The sequence below is a fragment of the Pyxicephalus adspersus genome, chromosome 12 (assembly GCF_032062135.1).
Source record: "Pyxicephalus adspersus chromosome 12, UCB_Pads_2.0, whole genome shotgun sequence".
Taxonomy (NCBI): Eukaryota; Metazoa; Chordata; class Amphibia; order Anura; family Pyxicephalidae; genus Pyxicephalus; species Pyxicephalus adspersus.
This window is the reverse complement of record NC_092869.1, coordinates 19,435,100-19,442,013: the sequence shown is the minus strand read 5'-3', so window position 1 is coordinate 19,442,013 and position 6,914 is coordinate 19,435,100.

Genomic DNA, 6,914 nt, shown 5'->3' with positions numbered 1-6,914 from the left:
TATGTACGTATAAGCTGCTAAAACCTAACTAGGTACTAGGGGTATCTGTACAAAACTTGGTACCTACAGTCAATATCAAATGAAAACAATATGGTGGTATTCATGCATTGGACAGTGGAGGGATTTACTCTAGGCTCCCCAAAGTTGATACAAGAGACAAAAAGGAAGCTCTTACTTGATCTAGGTTAATTTATGCAACCTGTACAAATACATTTTTAAGGATAGAGCCACAATAAATTCTCTGCCACATCTCAGCTATTTCAAATAACATAGAACAAAAGGTAAAGCTCAAAACCATCTATAGGGACTTTTGATTTGGGGAATTGATCATCCACTATTAGTTAACAGTAAAGTTATAAAGTTTTTTGCTAATAGATTCAATTTGCCAAATAGAAAATCTTTATTTTTTTTACCTTTAGTTTATGTTCATTTTTGTTGTACACATGTTATTTTCTTCTAAGAGATTATAATCAAAGAAAGAGAAAAAGAGTATGTCAATATAAAAAAGGCCAAAGTTAAACCTTCAGACTAGTAGTTTTGAATGGTTTTCAATCTTAAAATGGGGAGAAAAAATAGTTATTATTATTCTTTATTTGACAGACAGTAGGAAGAAGTAGCTTTGCTCTTTAATTTTTGGAATGTTACATATAGCTTCCAGGGGCAGTTTACCGCCCCCAACACCTACATGTACTTGAATTGCTGCCACTAGCAAATGTAAAATAGTTTTACAAGCAGTTCAAATACAAAAAAGTGAAAAAAGGAATGCTCTATGAGGCTACAGGTAATTCTTAATAATTATAATACCACTATTCTGAACCTAGCCTTATGCTCCTAATATAAAGTACTTTGCTGAAGTATTAATCAATAGATTAGCTTATAGAAAAAGGAATTTTATTTTCTGTGTTTACTACTACTGTTGCACAACCTCAAGGCTCCCAACTGTCTCTGATTTAAAAGAACTGTCCCTCTTTTGTAACCAAATGGCTTTTTCCTCTTTTCTCCTTAGTTGTGTCTTTTACATTCTGGGAGATTTCAATATAAATGTAAATATGCTACCAAGGTATTGCAAACACATAAGCATGTATGATTTTTGGTGCATTGTATTACATTCCACAGCCCATTAATGTCAATGTTTAATGCACTACAGCTGCCCAATAATCACATTAAGCTACATACACACTTCCAATTATTATCGTTGGAAAACGAACGACGAACGTTCATGCACGATATATATGAACGATCGTATAGCACCGATCCTGCACATAGAGTTAACGACACGATCGTTCGTAGATATTGTACACACAATAGATACGATCGTTTGAGCGATAGAGGAACTATGTGCACGACAGGAAAGTGACGGACGTTCGTTCATCACGCATGCTCTGAACATGGACGATCAACGAACGACCGTACACACGAACGATGTTCAACGATCGTCGTCCAATCCGATCCGTTGGTCCGGTCGTTCGTTTCCAGCGACTTTCCTCGTTCGTCGGCGTCGTTGGTTACTTTTTTACGAACGATTTTTTGCCCAATCGATCGTTCGTCGTTCGATTGGAACGATAAAAATTGGAAGTGTGTACGCACCTTTAGGTATGCTTTTTTACACTTCTTCAACACTTTACATACTCTAGGCAAACACTTCTTTTCCAGCACCATGGCTATAATCTCATCTTGTTCATATGAGCAAAGCTGCAAGGAAGGCTGACTCCCTCCATAGCATGGATCTCAGATTGACAGCCTCATCTCCATTTACATGTGGACCCCGATGCTGAGAAGTGGCTGAAACTAAGTAAGCCAGTGTGCCAGTAAGGTTTTTCAGGCCTGCACACTTATACGTCTGTTTTACATCTTCCATGTGTCATCAGTAGGATGAAACCTGCTTTGGTAGCTACTAAGGTGTGCTTGACACAACATTATTGTATCTGTTTTATTGAAAAGCCATTATAGAGCTAAAAACTGGTGAAAAAAAACACTTATGGGTTTAAATAACCATTCTATTCATGATTATTATTTTTGGCTCTCAGCTAAGAGATGTACCCCTCTTTCTCATCTCAGAATTATAAAATAGTGGAAATCACAGCATCAGAATTTATTTTCATGTTCTCTGGGTCGGTGACATCAGAAGAGAAGAGATGCATGAATGAAAAGGAAAACATAATAAAAAGACATATTTTCCTAATAACAAAAATTGACAATTGTTTCTAAAAAGTGCTTTGCTCAAAAAATAATATTATTTTATTATATCATTTTCAGATCAGCAGCAGGCATTTGAAAAAACTTTGCTGCAAAACTTTACTGCATGCAGCATCTGAAAAAAATGCACAACAACCCTGCTACCTTCAACCACCAGCAAAATAAAAGGAAAAAAACAAATATGTGCATTTAAAATGAAATGTTTTTTTTCAATACGTTGAATACAAAATGCAAAGCTCTTCAAAATGAACCAGAATTAGGCTGTACATTAATCCATAGCAACCAATGATATTTCAGTGTAGTAGCTCTGTAAATAAAATCACTACTACCACAAGCAAGCTCTTCTGGGTCAATTAAACAAGAGAGCCTTCCTGGGAGGACTGAAATGGGTACTCTCTATGACCTCTAAGCACTCTCAAGAGACCAGGGATAGGATTACATTACCTACTTGAGACTTAAGATAACCACAACTTGTAAAAGTCTGTTAATTAAATTCTATAACACTCCCAGAACAGCTCTCTGCTCATAAATCATAAGGTCTGTGCTGACCGCATTTCAAAGTATTTTGCATGAGAAAAAATATTGTTTTGTCTATTTTTTTAAAACAATTACATTTATTATCCAAAGCGGCAGTTGGCTGGCAAATCCCTTAGACTGTCTCTTGTCGTGAATTTGGGTATTTTACATCCTCAACATGGCACAATATTTGTTTCTAATGCTAGCCAACATGGATACACTTAGATATTACTGATTAAGCAACTCATCTCCAAGTATACAATTGCACACACTGCACTCTCTGGGGATGGCTACACACTGAAGTTGTTTGCAATTGAACTGAGATCAATAGCAAAGTCTTTGAATAGTTCTGCTCCACGTTGACAAAAGCAAATGAGTGCTTTGTGAGCGCTTTAAAAACTAATTAAGGCTGATGACCATGCGTTGTTCTTTCCATTGACAGACAGGACCACAATGCACTCCATTGACACAATGTACTTTAGAGTCTTTGGAATCTAATACTGATGTACCAGATGTAAGGTTATAAGTCTCGAGCATCCCATCTGTGCCTATTTTTCACTGGTGATGGAAAATCTTCCATCTTTTTTACAAATTTAGACTAATCTAGGATGCAATAGGCTGTCTTTAAGAACTACTTACTATAGTGACCTTTAAAAAATCTTGCAGAAAAATCCTGCAATAAGGTAGTATTATACTCATCACATGCATGTCTTCATTCATTCCTTTTAATGTTGCAGCCTTCATAGGACTCTTCATCATTTGATATTTCCAGTTGTGTCAGTTGCTTGTGCCCCAACATCATGTAGTTTCATCCCCTGATCCCCAAGTCACTTCTGTATCCTGTAATGATATAGAGGACTTCAGGAAGGAAACACATCATTATTAGCTGAAAAAAAACATTTCCAAGAATTAAATATGTTTATAATAAAATTGTATTAGAATTTAAGACCCATCACAGGGTCTATGCAGTACTTCCCTATGCAATGCAGACACAGTGTGGCTAGTGGGAGAGAATTTACAATGAAAACAGCAGGTAACATCCATATCCGATGCAAAGTATCCACAATCCTTATAATAAAATCCAGTTATTAAAAGGGTGGTTCGGGCATAGCTTGGGTGGGTGGAAAGGGTCAGATAAGACTAGATGTCCTCCAGCCAGGAAATAAGGTGGGCTGTGTCTGTTACTTGGTGCACATTTTAGTGGACACTGTGAAAAGCTCACAATAGGCAATAAAACTAAGCATTTTAAGATATCAGAGACTGCAGTCAGCCACACATTTGCACTGCTGATACTGGATAACCACGCCTAGCCATTTATGATACAATTACAACATTCATATTGTAGAATATATCCACAATGTCTTCACTACAGTCTAATGCTCATTGGTACTCACATAGGGGATTATTGTACTCATTTTTGGTAGGTACCATGGCCAGACCAATGGATAATTCAATTTCCTTCCTGGCTCAGCATTGAAAAGATCTATATTAAAGCAAAGGGGTGGATGAAATTTTTAATAACTGCATAGGCCTTTCTGGCTCCAATGAAGCTTCATGGGCAGCTATGACTGTAGCTGTATCATTGCTCCAAGATTACAGCCTTTGCCTGTCACATTCTGTCTGCTTGTACCTGCATGTAAAAAACAAAGATCCATAGTTACCCCATTAGAGGAAATTGCAGTTAACAGATGTCAAGGCATTCAAGATAGACAAAAAGTTGCATGCAATCAGAAAAAGACCAAGTGCATACAATCTAACATAATATAAATATATGTATTGATATTTACCTTTCAGCTGAAATTCTTCTTTACCTGCACTGCTGTGCAATGAAGATCTAATATCGGACTCCCCCTCACCCAACAACCTCAAGGGAAAGATTACAGGATTCACTAATGAAGTCTTCAGACTTTTCATTACCAATCTGTCATTCTTTACTCATCATGCTGTGCTCATCAATCACCATTGTACCTCACACTGAATCCTTTGGTCAGCATTCACAGTGGTTGTCTGTCGATGGCTGGTCATTTATGAATGTCTCTGACCATTGTACATTTACCTTGATGTACCTGTCAATCAAGCTTGATGTGTCATGTTAAAAAACATTTATATACCATCATAAAACAAAAGTGAACTACACTTTTTGTTTTTAAACTGTTTGTGTTGTATGCCTTTTCTTATACTTTATCTTTTTTCTTTTTACTGTCTTTTACAACCTATATAGGTATAGCTTGTCAAAAGAAAAACCACAAGCTCCAAGAAACTGCTTCAGCAATCCAAGGGCCAACTCACACTTTGCGATAATATTTAGTATTATTAATGTTATAACACATGTCATTTCTATGCATAAGTATACAGTTAAAAGGTTTAGTGCATTATAACCTTTTAGGTCTTTGAATCAGACTAAAAGAGGGACAACTGAAATTGAAGCAATAACAGGTATTTGGTTCCACTAAAGGGATAATACCTCAAAGCCAGTAGAGAAATATATCAGTGGCTAATCAAACAATCTCATGCTAGAAAAAAGGGGAAGGTAGAAGCAAAGAGGTATCATGGACCTAAAGTAACTTCCATCCATTGCCCCTTGGAATTATACTGGAATTGCTTACCCTGTTTTTACTGCATACTTTCTCATTTATCTCATTTCCTGGCTGGAGACATTCAGTTTCATCTAGCCTTTCCTGCCCATTTATTCAATAAAAATTTAGCTCTTTCAAGGTCGGGAGACCATTTCGGCTTTATCTAGAGCTTTATGCGTGCAAATGCTTAGGAATGCTCACTCCAACAGACTGACATCCAGCCAGACCCTATGCCAACTATACACCTTGCAGAAAAGTCTGCTGCATGTTCATCTTTTTGAACATACTACCTGTAAAATCTTATAACAGCACTAATCTGAAATTGTACAGTGAAAATACCCTATTTCCCTTTAACAAAGAAGAATGTAGTCTATGATTCAATGCAATAAATAAAATTTTATTGGCAGATAGCCGGAGATAACTACATCTCTGCTCCAGGGAGCTTACAGTCTAATTAGTGTAATGGAAAATCAAACAGAATCTTGAGGACAAAATGAAATAGATATATCAAGTGTGATATGTACGTGCAGGACTCAGATAGGATAAAATGCACTTCTAGTCTGTTAAGATTTGCAGGAATTATACCAGAGACTAAACATAATAATAATTACATTAGCTTTCACTCTTGCTATGGTTGTGTGTGACAGATAGGTAGTAATGGTAATCAAAGCTCTTAAAACTATGTTTTAGTTTTTTAATTTGTCTGTAAAGATCGAATAACATTTTATATTACAAACTGTCACCTGTCATCTCACTCCTACTTTTTTCTTCTTCTACACTTTATTGCTGTAGACTGTAGCCTTGGCTGTCCACCCATCCCCATTATGTGTATTGCTTTGCATGGCTTGGCTCTCACAGAACATTCATATATTGTATAAGGAATACTTTTTTCTGTGAACTCTATTTTACAAACTAGAACTATTTTACTAACATGTTTGGGAAAGGCTTCAGGAAACATAAAAACACATTTTGATCCTTTTCTAATGTTGCCTGAATAACACAAGGGATGCTTAATTTGCATTTGATTAGGGAGATAATGGGCCTCACTTAATATGAACATCATTAGATAAAGCATTAGATAAAAACCATCCCAAGCTCCCTCATTGTCAGTGCCACATATGTCCAGTCTTCTTCCGAGTTCAGCATCTTTGGCCTTTCTAATTGGCTGGTTCAAGATGTTGTGCCTGGTGTGCACCAAAGAATGCCAAGATTCTATACCAAGCTACAGAAGTGTGACTTAGGGTACCTGCAAAGTGGTAAGAAACTTTTTTTTGCAGAAGAGACATACAAATTATCAACTGAAAAAAAATGTTCTTCATCCTGCTATTAAATGCATGTTTTAGGATATAAAGTGGACACTAAAGCCTCACCTATCTACATTCCCTAGGAGGGCACCGCCATCTTCCTTTACTCTTCTGCCCAGCAACAAACTTTGGCAGTTTTGATCTGGGTCCATCTGGCCTAGGAGATAAATCACACACAGGTGTAATTGACATAGCTGTAAGAGCACCCAGCACCACTGTGTCAATAGCCGCAATCTGATATTGGATTCTAAAATTAGAATTTTGCTTTATTAATTTTTTTATATTTTTGCTGATGATTATTAATGAAAGGCATGAACAAATG